We start from the raw sequence: 20,808 nt of genomic DNA, 5'->3' as shown, positions 1-20,808 counted from the left end.
GGGGGCAGTTCATTCCACAGGGCTGGGGCTCCCACAGAGAAGGCCCTCCCCCTGGGTGTCGCCAGCCGACATAACTTGGCCGATGGCACCCTGAGGAGACGCTCTCTGTGGGAGCGGACTGGCCGGTGGGAGGCTATTGGTGGCAGAAGATGGTCTCGAAGGTACCCGGGTCCTATGCCATGGAGCGCTTTAAAGGTGGTAACCAACACCTTGAATCGCACCCGGAAGACCACTGGGAGCCAGTGCAGCTCGTGCAGGAGGGGTGTCACATGGGCACAACGAGTTGTGGTCATATATGCAGATACAATCCAGTTACGAGAAGGATGTTAAAATGTACGGTTTGTATAAAGAATTAACAGAATTAGAGCAGATATTAACAGGGCCAGAAGAAAAATTAATAAAGAAAATAGATAGCTATTTGTTAAGTATTAAGATGGAAGATGAACAAGTAAAAGAGACAATGATAGTATGGGCTAAAAATTTTGGCTATTCAATTGAGTTAGATAAATGGCAGAAATTATGGGATAGAAATTATAAATTAACAATGTTTACTGCATACAAAGAAAATCTTTATAAAATGTTTTATAGATGGCATTTTCTGCCCTCAAGGTTAGCAAAGATGTTTAAGGATAAATCTGCAAAATGTTGGAAATGTCATCAGACACCTGGTTCATACTATCATATGATATGTCAAAAAGTGAAAAAGTATTGGACAAAAATACATGCATGGCTGTAAAAAATGATAAAACATACAGATTTAAAACCAGAGACATTTTTGTTGGGCATTTTACCAGACAAGTATAACAAAGGGAATGTATATCTGATTTTACATGTACTGACTGCAGCGAGAATAGTATTTGCACAGCAATGGAAAAGTAAAGAGATCCCAACAGATGAGGATGTAATTAGAAAAATATTAGAATGTGCAGAAATGAATAAGCTAACACTTACAATTAAGGAAAAGAAAGAAACTGAATATTTTTTGACTTGGGACTTATTTTATCAATGGCTAGCTGACAAAAACAGGAGCTAGAAACAGGGAAATATATGGAAGGATCAGTGATATAAGGAAGATATGTTAATTTGGTTAAACTATTATTATGACAGTATACACAGCAAACGAGATGACCATGCTGGATTTCGTATCCCAAATCACTAGTCAAACACTTCCCAAGCGTTTAGGACTGCGTGATGTATCAGATCCCAGCAAGTGACCAATAGTGATCTTGTCAGCGCCAATTGTTTTTAAGTGCTTGCCTAGATTTTTAGGCACAGCACCCAGTGTGCCGAGTACCACTGGAACCACCTGCACTAGTTTATGCCAGAGTCTCTGCAATTCAATTCTCAAGTCCTGATATCTGGTGACTTTTTCAAGTTGTTTCTCGTTGATTCTGCTGTCACCAGATATGGCAATGTCGATGATCCACACTTTTTTCTTCTCTACAATCATGATATCCGTTGTATTGTGTTCCAAAACTTTGTCAGTCTGTATTCGGAAGTCCCACAGTAGTTTTGCATGCTCATTTTCGACCACTTTTTCAGGCTTATGATCCCACTAATTCTTTGCTACAGGCAGATGGTAGTTGTGACACAAGTTCCAGTGGACCATCTGAGCGACTGTGTTATGACGTTGTTTGTAGTCTGTCTGAGCTATTGTCTTGCAACCGCTTAGTATATGATCAATGGTTTCATCCACTTCTTTGCAAAGTCTGCATTTGGGGTCATCAGCAGATTTTTCTATTCTGGCTTTGATTACATTCATTCTGATGGCTTGTTCCTGGGCTGCAAGAATCAAGCCTTCTGTCTCTTTCTTCAGTGTTCCGTTGGTCAGCCATAACCAGGTCTTTTCCTTATCTACTTTTCCCTGGATCTTCTCAAGGAACTGTCCATGCAGTGCTTTGTTACACCAGCTGTCAGCCCGAGTTTGCATCGCTGTTTTCCTATATTGAGTCTTGGTTTGCTGCATTTTGAGCAGCTTCCTCTTGTTGACCTCCAGCAGAGCTGGTTCAACACTGTCTTTCAAGCATGATCTGCCAGATCATGCTTCTCTTCTTCGACTGTCTGCTTCACTTGCAGAAGTCCTCTGTTGCCTGCTTTTCTGGGCAAATATAGCCTGTCGACATCACTACGCGGGTGCAGCACACAGTGTATGGTCATCGGTTTTCTTGTTTTCCTATCCAGGCTGTCCAGCTCTGCCTGTGTCCAGTTTACGATCCCAGGAGTATATCTGATGACGGGTATGGCCCAGGTATTTATAACCTTGATAGTGTTACCTCCATTCAGTTTGCTTTTTAGAAGTTTCCTGACCCTTTGTGTGTATTCTTTGCTGACCACATTTTTCACTTGCCCATGTTTGATATTTTCCAGCTGCAGTATGCCCAGATATTTGTAGGCTTTGGGTTGGTGGCACTTGTTGGTTTGTCCATTGGGCATTTCAATTCCATCACTTTCTACGATCTTCCCTTTCTTCAGTGCCACTGTGGCACATTTGTCCAGGCCGAACTCCATGCTGATGTCGGTGCTAAAAATTCGAACTGTATTGGTCAGTGACTGGATTTCAATTTCTGATTTTCTGTATAACTTCAGGTCATCCATGTACAGCAGGTGAGAGATTTTCTGTGAATTTTTAGCAGTTTGATAACCCAGGTTAGTTTTCTGTAAAATTGTTTTTTTTTATTGAAAGAGTTTTACAAATACAAATTTTTCCCCCATTCCCCCCCCCTTTTCCCTCCCTAACTCTCCCTAACCCTCCCCTCCTCCCATGACTTCCCCAGGGTGAAATCCAAATCCACATCATATTATATCATACTTTACCGCCCTTCTAATCTCCCCCCTGTGTACTATACATTTCTACATAACATTAAACTATTCTACCCCCTATATACTATACATTTCTACACAACATTCAACTAAAAGCTATCTGATACTTCCTAGTTTGGTATTTATTCTGCACATAATCTATCCATTTCTTCCACTCCCATGCATAAGTCTCTTGAGTCCGGTCTTTTAAGTATGCTGATATCTTCGCCATTTCTGCAAAACTGGCCACCTTCAAAGTCCATTCTTCAATAGTAGGCAAAACATCCCTTTTCCAGTATTGACCAATCAGTAACCTAGCTGCTGTCACCATGTACAATATCAATTTTGTTTCACCCATTGAAAAACCCTTAACTATACCCAATAAAAACAATTGAGGAGAAAATTGGAGTTTTTTCTTCAAAACATTTTGCATAACCCACCAAATTTTTATCCAAAAAGCCGTCACTTTCTTGCAGGTCCACCATATATGGTAATATGTAGCATCCAAACAATCACATCTCCAACATTTTGGTTGAACATTAGGATACATGCATGACAATTTCTTAGGATCTAAATGCCACCTATAAAACATTTTATAAAAATTTTCCCTCAAATTCTGTGACTGCGTAAATTTAACATTCTGAACCCATATTTTTTCCCACGTTTCCATCATAACTGGTTCTGCAAAATTTTGCGCCCATTTTATCATACAATCTTTAACCAGCTCATTTTCTGAGTCTCTTTCTAACAAAACGTTATAAACCTTCTTAATATGCATTGGGCCTTTCTCTTTTATCTGTCTAACCAGTTCTTCTTCATGCAATATTAAACCAGTTTTTTGATCTTCTCTCCATCTCAGTTGAAGTTGATTATACTGTAGCCAAGTTAAATTAATCCCTTCTTCCAACAGTGTGTTCAATGTCTTTAGTTGCCATCTGCCCCCATCATTAAAAAGTGCTTCTTTATATAACCCCCCCCCGAGTGACTTTATATTTATATTCCATATGATATGACCAAGATCCAACCACAACGGTATTTTATAATCCCATTTGAACCGGTGCTTCTTCCATACTCTCATCAAGGAGTTTCTAAGCATATGGCTGTTGAATACTTTGTCCACTTTATTTTCGTAGAATAAATATTCATGCCAACCAAATTCAAGATCATAACTCTCTATATTCAATATTCCAGTCTTTGTCTTTCCAAACCAGTCGCTTGCTTGTGTCAACGCTGCTGCTTCATAATACAGTCACAGGTTTGGAAGTTTAAGACCACCCCTTTCACGAACATCTTGCATAATTTTCAATTTCACTCTTGGCTTTTTCTCATTCTAAACAAACTTATTCACTCCTTTTTGCCATTCCATCAACTGTTTATCACTTTTAAGCACCGGAATCATTTGAAACAAAAATAAAAATCTAGGTAGAACATTCATTTTAACTGCTGCTATTCTTCCAAGTAAAGACAGCTGCAGTTTTTTCCAAATGTCCATATCCTTTTGTACCTTTCGCCACAACACCTCATAATTGTTTTGGAACAGTTTTATATTTGAATCTGCAACTTGAACTCCTAGATATCTCACCTTTGATACCATTTTAAAGCCTGCCTTCCTTTCTAGTTCTTTCTTTTGATCAACTGTCATATTTTTAACTATCATCTTGGTTTTTTTCTGATTCAGTCTAAATCCTGATACCATACCATATTCTTCTATAATGTCTTTCATCTGAATTATTGATTCCATCGGCTGTGTTAGGGTAACAACCAGATCATATGCAAATGCCCTTGTTCTGTAGTCCTCTTGCCTTATAACTATACCATTCAAAGTGCTCGAGTTCCGTATTGTATTCAACAAGACTTCTAGAGTTAGAATAAACAACAACGGGAATAATGGACAACCTTGTCTTGTACCTTTTTCTATACTGAAGTTTGTGGTTAAGCTTCCATTAATGATAATTTGTGCCATTTGCTCTTGATAAATTGCTGAAACCACCCGCACAAACTGGTCCCCAAAGTCCATCTTTCTTAAAGTCTTTAATAGAAAGTTCCAGTTCACTCGATCAAAGGCCTTCTCTGCATACAAAAACACCAGCACTGCAGAGGTCTGTTTATTCTTCTCAAGATATTCCAGTAAATCTATAATTTGCCTCACATTGTCCTTCATGTATCTGCCTTCTATAAATCCTGCTTGATCATAATGAATCACCTCTTGAATAACTAGTATTAATCTGTTGGCTAATACTTTTGCAAAAATTTTATAATCTGTATTCAGGAGAGATATTGGTCTAAAATTTTCCGGTTTTGTAGAACCTGCTTCCTCTTTCGGTATCAAAGAAACAAAAGCTGCTTTCCATGAAGGGGGTATTTTACCCCCTTGTTGTATGCTACAAAATAAATCTTTAAGATGTTCAATCATTTCTACTTGTAAAGTTTTATAATACACTGCAATTAAACCATCCGTTCCTGGAGCTTTAGCTGTTTTCAGTTGTTTAATAGCAGCAATAATCTCCTCAGCTGTTATTGGTAAACTCGTTCTTTCCTTTTGATCGCTAGAAATTTTCATAACTCTCCTTTCATCTAGATATTTATTTATAAGTTCATTCTGTATATCATCTTTGGCATATAATTTAGTATAATAATCTAAAAAGGCTTCTTTAATTAATTAATCTTTGTTGAAAAACTTCCTTCCCTCCATACTCAATACTGCCAATAGTCCGAGTACTCTGTTGTTTCCTTAGTGTGTAAGCTAACCACCTGCCCGGCTTATTAGCGTTGCAAAAAGTATAATAATAATAATAATAATAATAATAATAATAATAATAATAATAATAATAATAATAATAATAATAATTATTATTATTATTATTATTATTATTATTATTATTATTATTATTATTATTTTATTTCTATACCGCCCTTCTCCACTGGGAGCCAGTGCAGCTCGTGCAGGAGGGGTGTCACGCGGGCACAACGAGTTGCGCCCATAACCACCTGCGCGGCCGCATTCTGGACCAGTTGGAGCCTCCGAGTGCTCTTCAAGGGGAGCCCCATGTAGAGAGCATTACAATAGTCCAGCCGGGAGGTGACAAGGGCATGAGTGACCGTGCGCAAGGCGTCCCGGTCCAGAAAGGGCTGCAACTGGCGGATCAGGCGAACCTGATAAAAGGCCCCCCTGGCCACGGCCGTCATATGCTCTTCTAAAGACAGCCGTGCATCCAGGAGGACACCCAGATTGTGACCCCTCTCTGTGGGGGGCAAGGATTCACCCCCAATAGTCAGTGATGGCACCTGCTGACTATATCGGGATGCCGGCAGCCACAGCCACTCGGTCTTGGACGGGTTGAGTCTGAGCCTGTTCCTCCCCATCCAGATGTTTCGCAAATTGTAAATTAGTTGCTACTTGTTCTGCTGTAAGCATTTGAAATTGGTCTTTCAAAAGTTTTATAATTCCTTGTAATTTTTCATCTGTTGGATTTTTTATAAGCATCTGTTCTTTTTTCTTTATCTCTCCTTCCAATTCTAATCTTTTTCTTTGTTTATTTGATTTATGTTTAGAGTTCATATGGATCAGTACCCCCCGCATATACGTCTTACTCGCATCCCAAACAATATCAATAGGGGTACCCTTATTCAAGTTCATTTCAAAAAATTCCTTCATTTGTTTTTTAAGTTCATTTACATTCTTTTCATATCTAAACAAGTTTTCATTTACTCTCCACGATCTTCTCTCATTCTTTCCCATTTCTATTTCTATCCATACCGGGCTATGGTCAGTTAAAGTCCTCAGAAATATCTTTGTTTTCTTTGTTTTTAAAAGTAAATCAGCCGTAAGTAGAATAAAATCAATCCTAGAGAAGGATCTATGTCTATCTGAAAAAAAAGTAAAGTCCAATTCTTTTGGGTTATGCATTCTCCATATATCTTTCAATTCCAAATCTTCTTTCATATCAAAAAAGATCTGTGGTAATTTAATACATGACTTTGCCAAACTCTTTTTATCTTTTTGGGGATCTATTACTCCATTCCAATCTCCCATAAGTAAAATAGATCTGAAGTCCCACTGTAATATTTTAGAATACAATATTTTATAAAAATTTTCTTGTTGCTGATTAGGAGCATAAATTCCAATCACTAAAATTGGACCATTATCTGTAGAGAGTTCGATTGCTATATATCTTCCACAGTCATCTGCTTCTAAAATTTTTGCTGGCAATCTTTTATTTATATAAATCACTACACCATTCTTTTTCTCTGAATTTGAAGCTATAAACTGTGCTCCTAATCTAGGATTTATCAAATATTTTTGATTTTGTGTTCTAATATGAGTTTCCTGTAAGCAAATAACATCATTATTAAATTGTCTCAAATAATGAAATATCTTCCTTCTTTTCTGTGGTGAATTCAATCCATTTACATTCCAAGATAAAAACTTAATTGTCATTTGTAGTCTCCTGAAGCGTTAAGAGCATTTGCTGAAGTTTCTGTTCCAGACTGGTTGTTTTCGGCTTAGCTCCTCCCATAGCTTCGGATTTTTGTGCTTTACCATTGACTCCGTGCTTATCTTGTGGTGGCTTAGACCTCTGCTGTTATTGTTTCTCTAAAATTTGTTTATACGCTGCTCGAGTTATACGCTGGTCTTTAACATTGTGCAACATCAGGTCGAGATCCGCTGCCACTTCTCTTGTATTTTTAGGTGGTCCACCTATAGCCTCTAGAGGAAGATCCAGCAACGGTTCATCTAAAAAGCCCCCTGTTGCTCCTTGAGTTTCCATTGCCTCCACCTCCATCTGTTTCCGCTGCTCTTTGAGCTCTTGTTCAGATTGCTTCTCTTTCTCACCCTCCACTATACCTAACACTGAGGATGTACGTGGTGATGCTGCACCAGTTTTAAAAACATTGAAATAAAATTCTTCCGCTTTTTCAACAGTATTTAATCGATATCTCTCTCCTTGATACCTCAATATTATACCAACTGGAGCATCCCATCTAAATGGCATTTGTTGTTTTTTTAATTCAGTCACCAAAAATCCAAAATCCTTTCTGTCTCTTAGCATCTTAGGTGGCAACTCTTTGTAAATCCCAATCTCTCTTCCATCCACTTGAATAGTAGAAACAAAAGACTTTTGTAAGATATCATTTCTTATTCTTCTATCTGTAAAGTAGATCACCACATCTCTAGGCAATTGCTTTTGCCTTGTCACCCAAGAATTCACTCTATAGACCTTGTCAATCTTGCATAAAATCTCCTCAGGGTCAACCTTTAGCATCACAGCCAGGGCATCAGCACAAACCCTTCTCAGACCCTCTCTATTGTTCGCTTTTATTCCTCTCAGTCTTACAGCAAACTCCATGAATCTAAATTGCATCATTGTCACTTCATTTTCAATCCTTTGCATTTTATTATCAACATTACAAATTTTATAATCAGCTTCCTTCATTTTAGATTCTACTTCTTCCACTTTTTTATCAATCTGAACAACAGCTTCTGACAAGCCAGTCACAACTGACAGTATGTCACGCTTCATCTTATCATATTTTTCTTGAACCGCCTCCTTAATTTCCTGTTGAGATTTTTCAAATTTCTGATCCAAAACTTCATTTTGATTCAACAGAGCCGTAGCAATAAATTCCTTCAAATCTTTAAAGCCAGTCTCCTGTGCTTGGCTCTGGGTCTGCAAATTTAAAGGCTGCTCTTGTGGCTTGTGAGTGGGGGAACCCCCCCCCTGCAGCTTTAGCAGGTGGCTTTGTCTGCTTTGAAGCCATTCTGTCACGCAGACTAAATCTTTCTAAGAAGGAAGTCCTCCCTCCCTTTTCACCACAGAATCTTTTCAGAGATTTCCCCAGCTTTAGTCAAATCTCAGAGGAGAAGGAACAGAAAAATCACTTTAAAAAGAACTTTTCCCTTTTCTTCTGGCCAGCGCTGTTACTTTTAGTTACTTTGTAGCGTATTAAACACTCAGGCAAATCCATTTTCGCTTTCAGCTTTCCCTATCACTGAAGCCGGACGCCATTTTAGCAAACTTTTACTTTCTCAGTTCTTAAACTCATTCACATGGCTAATAAAAATACTTGCAGTTTGAATTTCAAGTCCAGATTCCACCCTGTTTATTTATTTTGGTAATTCTCTTGGCTTTCGCTAGTTACGTTGGTCGCGTCGTCTGGCTCTGCTAAATGCAGAGTTGTCCCCAGAGTCCGGAGCCTCGGCGAGCTGGATAGGGAGCATCACCCTGTTTCCTCCCCAGAAGCAAAAAGGACAGTCTGGGGACTTCGCAGGGGGCTCTACCTTGTCTCGCCGGTTCTCCTCCCGATTCTTCAAGATCGTGGAGTTTTTCAAGCCACCTCTCAGCTTTAGAGGCAGCTCTTTATGTGTGGCAGGGCTGGTGGTCTTGAAGAGACCGTCTAGCGACGACGGCGGCGCCAACTGGAAGTCCAGTTTTCTGTAAAATTGTTGACAGAGGGGTCATGGTAATGATGAACAGCAGAGGTAACAAAGAATCACCCTGGAAAATCCCTCTTTTGATGTTGACCAGTCCGTAGCTTTCACTTCCAATAAACAGTTCCGTTTTCCAGTGCTTCATCACATTTGCAATGAAAGTACCAGTGCATGTCACCAGTCCGATGACATCCAGGCACTTGATGATCCAGCTGTGTGATAGTGAGTCGAATGCTTTCTTGTAGTCAATCCAAGTTGTATTCAGATTTGTTTTTTGGCTTTTGCAGTTCTCTAGAATCATTTTGTCGATCAGGAGCTGATCTTTCGTGCCTCTGCTCCCTCGCTTGTTTCCTTTCTGCTCTACTGGCAAGATGTTATTTGCTTCCTGGATCCTGTCAGCTATAATGCCAGTCAGCAGCTTGAACATGGTTGGCAGACATGTTATTGGCCTGTAATTTGCAGGTGTTGCCCCTTTTGCTGGATCCTTCTGTATCAAACAGGTTCTCCCAGCTGTTAACCATTCACTGATGTTTCCTGTTTGCAGCATCTCATTGAATTGTTCAGCCATTTTTCCATGCAGGCTGGTCAGGTATTTGAGCCAAAAGCCATGCAGTTGATCATTGCCTGGCGATGTCCAGTTCTTGACTTTTTTCATTCTATTGCTTATCATTTCAGTAGTTATTTTCAGTTGGTCCATTTTGTTCTTGGAGAATTTCGTCTCAAAGTCTCTGATCCACCCAGCATTTTTGTTGTAACATTTCTCAGTTTCCCACAGGTCTTTCCAAAACTGAGTAGTTGCCATTTTCTCAGGTTTTTCAATTTTCGTATCCCCCGTCTGATTCAGACTCTGATAGAACTGTCTTTGGTCTGATTGGAACAATTGATTTTGTTTGTACTGGATGATTCTGGCTTTGTATCTTTCAATTTTTCTTGCTGTTGCTGTTATCTGCTGCTTCACAATTTCCAATGCTTCATCATTTCTTCTTGTGCTGAGCCCGTATTTTTTATCAGGTGTTTCTTGATCTTGCTGTTCTTCAGCTTTTTCTCCTGCAAATTCTTCAGGTTGCTTGCATCTGCTTGCAGGCTCTTGATTTTCAACTCCAACCTGATTTTCCATTGCGGTTTTCCAGTCGATTTTCCAGGGGCCTGCAGCTGTTGAATCCCCAGTTCTTCCATTACTATGGCTGTTGTACTGTAGGCAAGCTGATTTGTTTGTTCAATTGATGTTATCTGGACTGCTGCAAGTGCATAGTTTGCATCTATCAGCAATGGCGCCAAATGTTTTCTAGGGACAGTCTTCAATGTTGGAAGCCTTATAGTTCTTTTCTTTCATTTTATTCTTAATTTTTCTTCCAGATCTTCCAAATGGAATAGAATGTAATGTTATTTGTTTTGCTATATGTACTTGATCCTTCTCTTAAATATCTGAAGACAACTTAAAATACAAATGAACTTATAGCCAAGTATTGTTACTTCTTCCTTACCTTTTGATATTGTGCAATATTATACACATCTATATGAAAGTTAGCTTTACTGTGTTTAATGTATTGCAGTCTTAGACAGTTCTTAATATTAAAGCATTTTAATTGACTAATTAAAATGGTAATTTAAATTAGTAACTGTTTCCTTAAAACAGCAGACACTGTATCAGAGATGCTGCAAATAATATTTATGTAATAAAAATATAAAGACAAATATCATCTCGCAAACTGCTAGCACTTGTTAGTCACAACTCATCTCAGTTACATTTCAATTGTACAACTTGAAATATATATAATTGTGGATTTAATTCAGTTTTTTAAAAATTACACTATTTATACTTTAAAATATGACAGTCCTTTAGGTATTGTATATCCTACCTCACATTAATTTGACATTAATCCTACAGCTATATACAAAAAATGTATTTTTTCCTCAACTAGCAATTATGTGTCATCCATATTACATTAAATCAAATAAATATTCATTGTATAATTATTCTATTATTAACATGCATCTGTTATCTTGAAAGATAAAAGCAGGTAAAACATAAACAGGTAAAAAGAGAATATTGACAATTGATACTGGGATTTAAAAAAAACTTATTTTTTTTAATAAAACAATTTACAATAATCATTGGAAAAAAATATTTAGTAACAATGGAAACATAAAGGATATCACCTGAAGTTCCCAGCCTACCTTGTAAGTTGTTGAATGATGAGCCTTTTAAAAAGGAGTAGGATAAATATTTGTCTCTTAAAAGATTCTGCAGCCTTAATTGCAAGTGCACAAATTAATAGGCAATCCAACGGGATGAGAACAAGAACAAGAATGATAGATACAAGATACAAGTATGCGTCTAACTAATACATAAAATACACAAGGTGTTATGAAATCTTATGGAGTATTTTTTTTCTGTATATTTCCCCCCCTCTTTTCACATTGCACTTCCAGAATACATGTGTACAGTCCAGAATCATGTAACTGGGTTCAGTATACAAATTTTGCTAATAAGTAAAATACACACACATTTAAGGTAATATTTAAACTGTACATTTAAAATGCTATAAGTTTGTTTTGTTCAAAAGCAAGTTGAAGGGCTTTAAATACTTGCTGTTCAGTTTATTCTTTTGATTGCTTTCCTACTATGTAAATTAATTTGTTAATGTTTCCTACAAAATGTAGGAAACACACAAAGCTCATTTGTAATTAGCTGTTAATTAGTAAGAAGGAACAGATGCTGCTTCAGTTTCAGCAGGCATACAGGTTCTGTAAACAATGCTTATAAATCTAAATGAATTTATTAGCCACAATACAAGTGTCAACATTTGGTTGGCAACCATACAAATAAGGCAGAATTCCCTCAACATATCTGCAATGTATTAATAATCCTTATGTCAACAAAATTCTATAAAGTAATCTAACTTGCTTAAGTGTCATCACTAGTCTACTTAATTTCATTTTGTAAAATACTTAATTTAGTCTTAATTTCCACGATTCCCATTATAAAAGAACTCTGGCATCATTTTCTATGTGTGTGTCTGTGTGTGTAAGGAATTTGGGTGAAATTCTCACCCAAATATCATATGTCACAAGTCCCTACACACATATAAAAACTAGCAAGTTTATTAAAATATCTCCTTTATAACACTGGCATAAATGCATCGGTCTACAGTATGTAAGCTTTATCTGAAATATATATAACAATTTTACAGTTGAGATTACATTATTACATCTTTTTCACATGAACAAATTTTAAAGTCTTTTTATTCGATTTGGATGCCAACATCTAACTTTACAGTTTATTGTATGACATTCTGATGAGTTGATAGAACTATATCATAAAATGCAGATTAGGAATACAAATTAAAATAGGCAAGAAAATGGCAACCTAGACGAGCTCAAATCACCAGGACCAGATGGATTATACCTCAAGGTTCTGAGGGAACTGGCAGATATGATCTCAGAATCATATATTTCAAAGATCCTGGAGCACCAGAGAACTACCAGAAGACTGGAAAATGTGGTTCCCATTTTCAAAAAAGGAATAGAAATGGATCCAGGAAACTATAGACTTATCAGTTTCACATCAATACCTGGGAAGATTCTGAAAAAGATAATGTCAGACCTGCCACAATTTTAAACCTCTAAATAGAAACAATCCTTGGCTCCATTTGTTGAGAAAGATATAATTTTATTAGAAGTCAAGTGCATTGCAGTAGTGCATAGCTAGAACGGAGATTTGCAAACCAAAATCCCTAAGTTCAACTTTTCCCTCCCTTAGTTACCTCTCATTAGCCAATCCCTATGTGACCAGTCACATTCACCAGTCAGGTTCACAGGATGTTTTCATAATGGCCAATCCAACCACAGAATGGTATGCAGCTGGCATGCTGAGTGACCCATTGGTCTCTATTGGGACCTTGTCATTCTGGAGGGAAGTGGGAGGATTTGGGCTATGCTTGCATGGGGTTTTCCTTTATTCTTTTTCTGCTTTGATGTACCTTTGGAATGTTGGGAGGGGGGAAAGAATGTGCCTTGGCCATTTGTTTTGTCTCACAACCAGAGGAGTGAGATGTTGGCACCTGGAAACTGTCTGTTATCACCTTTTCAGCCCAAAGTTCTTCACTCAAAGATGAAGTGGACATTGGGAGGGGCCTCAAAAGGAGCAGTTTAACCTAACACTCCAGCATGCAAAATTCAAATTCTACCTATACTCTCTCTGCTATCACTGTCTTCCAATAAAAGTTCCTTTTGAAATGCCGTTTGTTTTAAGAGTTCTGCTTTTTTAAGAATGCTGGTGAAGCAGGACCTGACAGTGACCTTGAAGCAGAATCTTAAAGAGATACAGCATTCACTTTCATTTTCTCCTTTGTCTTTCCCCCTTCCCATAGTTCATGGCAGTCTGTCATCATATAGTAGCGAAGCACAAGGAAGCATTAAGGTGGCAGCTGACATTCTGCCCTCCCTGTAAAAAGGTGTTAGTCCTGGAAATGAAAAGAGAAAGGTTAAAGCATGAATGTAGTTTATCAAGATATCAGGCATGGAATTTACGTAAGTCTTGGTAAGACTTACCAACTAAGTCTCACGCATGCCGGGCAGCCACCCATTCAGTTTCAGAGGAGGGGAAATGTTTCCAAGAAATTAGGTATTGGAGCGTGCCCCTATGAAGATGCAAGTCCAAGATTTCTTTCACTTCGTAATATCAGGAGGAGGAGGGGCTCTTGCATGTGGTCATAATGGAGAGATTTTGACTGATTTAAATAGATTGAAATGGAAAACAGGATGTATCCTCCTATTGTTCTTTAACAATTTAAGTTCAACAATCAGTGGTTAATAACCCTCACAATGGGGAAAGGGCCAACAAATTTAGATCCAAGCTTTTCTGAGGGTTGCTGAGACTGCAAATACTTGGTAGACAAATAGTCTTCACCCTCTACTTGGAACCTTTTCTGTGGGCTCCTCTTTTTGTCAGCATATTTCCTATATGTTTCTCTAGCATCATCCAACACCTGCTGAATCACTGGCCAAGTACAGGTAATCCCCCGGATATGAGGGTTCCTTTAGCAAATTTTCACGAGAACAAATTTATTCAGACAGGTTACTTAAGTTAGAAATTCAAAACTATAATCAAAAAGATGCCTCTGTAGCCATGTGATGTGGATTCAGTCACTGCTGCAGTGGCTGCCATTTTTAACTGATGCAATTTCCTGAACTGGCAGGTGTCAGCCTTGGAAGCCATATTAAGCCGGAAGCTTCAATGCTGCCATCTCCTCATGTGTGGGAAAATAGGAGGGGGGATTTAGGAGAGGGGAGGGCCAGGTCAAGGTCAGGGCCGTCTAGCATCTGGAGGAGGAGTGGTCAAAGGCTGGGCCGAGGCAAAACCGACGGTGATTGGAGCATGTGACCAAAAGGGGAGAAAGGGGTTGGTTTTGGGAGCTTTGTATTATAGTGAAGGAAAGCCCGGGTTTTTCAGATTCGGGATTTCCTAGATGTGCCAGTTTATCTATTGCTAGTAAAGAGAACTTTGGAAAATGCCTGCTTCCACGTCTTTACTGGGAGTTGGGGGTTTTCTGGAACATTGACATTATCCCGAATCTCCTTAAAAACCCAAACAGCATCCCGCAAGGGGGCTGCCGGGGGTGCTGAGCCCCAGCATCTACCTAAACCCTGGGTGGTGCAAAGACTCAGCGAAGATGGAAGAGAAGGAGGGAGCTGTCAGGGGCCTGGGGGCTCAAGAAAGTACCGACCCTTTGCTTTCTTCCCCTGAAGAATTGGAATGGGCCATGAAGGATGCAGAGGAAGCCCTTCGGCTCGGGGCTCGGTCCAAGGCATCAGAATCCTGGAAGAGTTGCCAGTCCAACCCAACTTCAGGAGGAGATCTGAAGTCGCCAAGTGAAAGTGACTGGAGGATGGGGGATGCTGTGTGCTCCGGTGACTCCCGGGACTGGGACAGGCCCCACCCCACATGGAGCCAGTTCTTGTCTGGACTTCCTGAATGCTTTGAACGGATGGAAATGGGGAGTTACGCACCCTCTTCAAAACCCTTTGAGGTGAGATGGCGGCTAGCGCAACCTACTTTCACTTTCTCTGGCCTGGGACAAGGATGGGCAATTAGTGGAGCTCAGCCTCCCTCCCCCCCCGGCCAGGAGTGAATTGGAAAGATCGACACCCCATGGCCAGCCTGCAACATTGGGATTCCAAAACCCCCATTTTGGGCCCCACACCAGCCTGCATTAGCATTACCTCCTGCGGAGAGCATTCTGCCCGGGTGGGCTTTTTACCCAGGCCAGGGATGGATCCAGTGCCAGTGGTATCCTGCACTGCCTGTCCTAAGCTCCCAGGGATTCCCCTTGTCACCCTCCTATGCCTCAACGGTCCTGGCACCACGGGGGGGCCTAATCCAGCAGCTGGCTGCAATGCCCCCCCTCCAGCACAGCAAGCAGCTCAACAGCCAGCCCCACCCCCCAATCACCCGCAGCCGAGCCCCCCCCTCCTGCAAGGCCAACACCACCCTGCTTCAGAGCAACTTTTGACAGAACTCCAGCCAAGCTAACTTACTTCCTCAGCAGAGTCTGGGCTCACGTGATCAGTATGGTGACCAATACGAAGCAGAACGAGACTTGGTGTCAGCAATCTCAGATGGGATGAATGAGGGGGAGGCCTCTGAGTGGATAGCCCAACTGCACGATGAGGGCGCTGTTGAACTTTATGACATCAAAGGCTTTATCACACTGCTACGGTCCCGCTTTGACGACCCAGACTACATGGGTAGCTTCCAGTTCTGGGTCATGCCTTTTGGACTCCAGGGGGCCCCAGGGGTCTTCATGCAGCTGAGCAACGAAGTTTTGCATGAGCATTTATATCAGGGGGGTTTTGTTTATCTCGATGACATTCTTATATTCAGCGAAAATATGGAAGACCATGTCAAATTGGTCAGGCAAGTGCTGAAAAAACTTCTAGCAGCCAAGCTTTATGCGAAATTGACCCCAAGGAAGCTTTCTCTAAAGCAGGTTCATTGGGCTCAATATTTCAAATGCTTTAACTTTAACCTGAAATATATCCCGGGGGGTAAGAACTTTCTGGCTGATGCTCTCTCCCGAAAACCCCAATTTGACAGCCTAAGGGAAGAGATAGTTCACGCCATGATTTCAGAGTCTCAGCCAGCCGCCCAAGCCCGCACCAGAGCGCAAACACGCCAGGGTTCCAACCTCCCTGAAAACAAGTTGACAGCGGATCTAAAAGTGGCACTTTCTAATGATTCCTGGTTCAAAAAGCACCAGGCGGATGTCTCCCTAAGGGACGGGTTGGCGTGGAAGGGGAATAAACTTCTGAAGAGAAGTCATGATTCTCACCTGGGGGGCCACTTTGGGTATTTAAAAACCCTCCATTTGACTAGGAGGCAATTCTGGTGGCCAAAAGTGAAAACTGAAGTGGAATACTATGTGAGGAGCTGTGCCACCTGCACCACCATGAAATACCGACCAGGGAAGCTCCCGAACTACCCTCATCTAAAAAACTGGCAAAGCTGTTTGTGAAACACATCTACAGGCTACATGGAGTCCCAAAAAGAATAATATCGGACCACGGGGTCCAGTTTACCGCTAAGTTCTGGAGGGAATTTCTACAATCCATTGGATCGTCCCGGGGGCTTAGCTCAGCTTTTCACCCATCGACTAATGGATCGGCTGAAAAATTGAACTCAATGGTGGAGTAGTACATTAAATGTTATGTGAATTATCAATAGGAGAACTGGGCGGACTTACTACCATTCGCAGAAGTTGTGTATAATAATGCAGTACACAGCAGTACTGGGTTTGACCCCTTTTCAAATAACTATGGCATGGATTTTGTGCCCATGCCTGAATTGCCTACAGAGCCTCCTACTTCCATGTCCTTAACAGACTGGATGACCTCATTAAAAGGGGGTTGGGAGAATACAAAAAAAGCTTTAGCGGAGTCAGCGGAAAAATATAAGGCTCAAGCCGACAAACATTGGGGTCTCCAACCACCTTTCCAAATAGGGGATTTAGGAGAGGGGAGGGCCAGGTCAAGGTCAGGGCCGTCTAGCATCTGGAGGAGGAGTGGTCAAAGGCTGGGCCGAGGCAAAACCGACGGTGATTGGAGCATGTGACCAAAAGGGGAGAAAGGGGTTGGTTTTGGGAGCTTTGTATTAGTGAAGGAAAGCCCGGGTTTTTCAGATTCGGGATTTCCCAGATGTACCAGTTTACCTATTGCTAGTAAAGAGAACTTTGGAAAATGCCTGCTTCCGCGTCTTTACCGGGAGTCGAGGTGTGACGAAATGGGGTTGAGGGGTACCCCGGACCGTGAACCAGCTCATGAGTAAACACACTGAGACTGAAATGATTCTGACAGAGGCGTCTTGTGTAAAAATATAATTTACTTTAAAACATTTAAAAAGCACTATGTCTTTAAGTAGACACATTAAAAACAAAGTCTTATCTGGGTATGTGAAACAAGGCTATCTCCCTAGATCCCTCTCCACAATACCGAAGACAGTTCACAAAAGAATAAAGCTAGCATGAAGGTAAGCAGCTTCGGCGTCGATACATCATCAAGGCCATCATGGTGGGAGCAGCACGAGCTTCACAGCTGAAAGTCACCTGAAGTAAAAACAGTTCAAAAAGCAAACATTGCTTGAAGCTTGTGGGAGGAAGAAGGTCCAGCAACAGCAGTCCCGATGATAGCTTGCGTGCTACAAAACAGCAAAAGGCAAGCATCCGTGGGAGTCTCTCTGTAGCGGCGTCTGGAGTCCTTATCTGCATTCTTCTCCCATCTGCGGCATTGCAACAAGCTTCCTGCAGGAGCTGTGCATTTAGGCCTAGATCAGACTAGGCCCAAGGTAGCAAGCAAAAGGTCCTTGCTTATATAGGGAGTCAACCTGCAATTAACTAGGGCGGGGAAGGCTTGCAGGTAATTGCCAACAGCAGATGGCTTGATTAAAACCATACTGTTTGTGAGTAGGCAGATAGCCACAGCAATCCTGGAAACACTCGTGACACGGGGGTTTTCTGGAACATTGACATCAGGGTTTTTTGTCCCTGTGACTTTTGCAGCCAGGGCAGCGCTGAATTTGTTTTTGTTTTTTTGGCTCTCCATGGAGGATCTGCTGCTGCCTGGGCTTGAGAACTGGAGTGCTAGAATTGCTTCTGTAAGTATTTCAAAATATTCTTTTTTGTTACTCTATAGTACTGTACTGTTTATTTGTAAGCACGTTGGGAACTGCTCTGCTTCTTTTTAAGTACTGTACTTTGCAAACTACAGTATTGTGTTTGTAATTACAGTTCTTTGCAAAGATAACGTTTGTTTGCATTTGCTTTGAAACTGCTTGCAGAAATCCTAGCCAGCATCTACACAAAGCATTCTATAATGTGGTAGGCTATATCTCTTCTCTAAACTGCTGATTTTCAAATTTGCAAGCTATTTATATGAGGTTTTTTTATCCTTTTCTATGAAGCCTGGCTTTTCTTTACAAATGGACTGTATGGAGAGTCTGGCCTGAAAATAGTGGGTTAGACTGGATGACCTCAAGGTCCCTTTCATCTCTGTTACTGTTGCAAGCCAGTAACAGTGCAATTCTGGAGAACTGGAGTGCAATTCTAGCACCCCAGTTCTCAAGCCAAGGATTTACGGTTACTGTAAATCCCTCCCCTATTTCCCTCTGGGTGCCTGGTTGGAAACTGTTAAACTAATTAGTGGCAAGTGTTTTTGTTTTTTTTAGAAAAGCAATTGCAATTGGAGAGTTCTGTAAATCCCGCACCCCATCCCATTTTGGATTTTGCCTGGAGAGGCTTGTGCTGATCAGGGCAGTGGTTTTTTAAAAAGAGATTTTAAATCTAAATTGCCTCAAGAAGTTGTGGGTGCCCCATTACTGGAGGCTTTTAAGAAAATATAGGCATTTATCAGAAATGGATAGGCATTTATCAGAAATACTCGTGTGAGAGCAGTGGGTTAGATTAGTTGACCTCAAGGTCGCTTCCATTTCTGTTACTATTGCAAGCCAAGAGTTTTGTAAATCTCCATCTCCCTCAGTCCCTGGCTGGAGACTCTTAAGCTACCAGGTGGGTTTTTTAAAAAAGCAACTGCAATTGGAGAGTTCTGTAAATTACTGCCCACCCCATCTGGGCAGCTGTCTGAAGACTCTTGAGCTGATTAGCAGCAAGTAGGGTTTTTTTTAAAACTGCAAATGGAGAGCTCTGCAAGCCTGCTTGGAGGCAATTTAGTTCCTCCTTTGGCTGTACCAGAAACAACTGATCGGTGGTGGCAGAAACAGCTGATTGGCAGCTGGGTGGAAAATAAGTCAGATTTTCATTCATTTAATTAGCCATTTGATTCAATTAATGAATTTTTTGAGTTACAAACCAAATGGGTAGGCTTCATTAGCTTCCTACCTCGAGGACTACCTGTAGTTTGGAATTGCTCTATCCATTCTGATAGAGAGAGGCACTTAGGTGTCTCTTGTGGGAGTTCAGGCATTGTTACAAAGTCTTGGTCGGTTGCAACTGAGAAAGGGGGAAAGCGAGTGCTGCTGTGTATTGCATTCTTATATGCTAGTCCTGCAAATGGGAGTAGGTCTGCCCAGTTATCTTGTTGACAATTGACATAACACCTAAGTTTCTGTTTTAATACATCGTTGGTATATTCACAGGCACTGTTAGTCTGAGGATGATGCGAGGAACTTAGACCTTGAGTGGTCTCTAATAGTTTCAAAAACTCTTGCCAGAATTGAGAGGTGAATTGCACTCCTCAATCAGAGATGATCCCCTTGGGAGCCCCTTTTAGATGATAAATGTGTTGCACAAATAGCTTTGCCAAGATTCGTGCAGAGGGGAATCTTTAGGCACACCACAAAATGCAATTGTTTTGAAAAGAGATTGGTGGTAACCCAAATCACAGTGTTCTCAAGGCTTTCAGGTAATTCCACAGTGAAATTCATGAAGATTTCTTTCCAGGTGCTGAGGGTTAGCAGCCTGTTGCTATACTCCCTGAGGCTTTGCCCCTATCCCTTTTGCAGCTGCACAGGTAGGGCAACTAGCCACATATCCACATACTTTTTCATGATCGGCCACCAAAACTGATGTCAAATCAGGTGAAGGGTTTTATCGAATCCAAAATACCCTGTGGTTTTAGAGTCATGTCTCCTCTGCAAAACTAAGAGTCTTTGGCTGGCTGACACAGAGTTTGCTGCCCATTCACATGAGTCCAATGCACATGCACACATTTTCTTTGTTTTTACGAACCATTTGTCTTGGAGAAGGGCTTTTTTTCTTCCTAAGGCCAGGTTCCCAGCCAGGTTGGCTTGCACTTTGTGTTGGGCTCTGGTGGCAACCAAGGCCACTATTTGATTTGAGGGGATGATGGCATCTACTAGCTCTTCCTTGGCATTATTATACTGGGGCATTCTGGACAGTGCATCAGCAAGGAACTTTTCCCCCCAGCAAATACTTCAACATAAAGTTAAACCAATTGAAGTATTGTGCATGTTAGATCGGTGCAGGGAAAGCAAGACGCGACCAGCTCTGGTCCAGTTCAGTACTTTATTCAAGCACAGGAAAAAGACGAGCGGCTGGGCTGCCGGA

The 20,808-nt window shown here is 40.8% G+C and overlaps 1 protein-coding gene and 1 pseudogene across 1 annotated transcript in view; both read right to left on the bottom strand.

The window, feature by feature from the left end:
- The window catches only part of LOC148116651 (arf-GAP with GTPase, ANK repeat and PH domain-containing protein 1-like), a 1,231,127-nt gene that overhangs the window by 888,227 nt on the left and 322,092 nt on the right, over positions 1-20,808 (bottom strand). The window lies entirely within an intron of this gene.
- Positions 1,160-9,656, bottom strand: LOC148116653 (uncharacterized; annotated as a pseudogene).

The sequence above is a fragment of the Pantherophis guttatus genome, chromosome 1 (assembly GCF_059756535.1).
Source record: "Pantherophis guttatus breed Tessera chromosome 1, ASM5975653v1, whole genome shotgun sequence".
NCBI lineage: Eukaryota > Metazoa > Chordata > Lepidosauria > Squamata > Colubridae > Pantherophis > Pantherophis guttatus.
The sequence above is the reverse complement of the archived record's forward strand: the minus strand, read 5'-3'. Positions and strand labels throughout refer to the sequence as shown.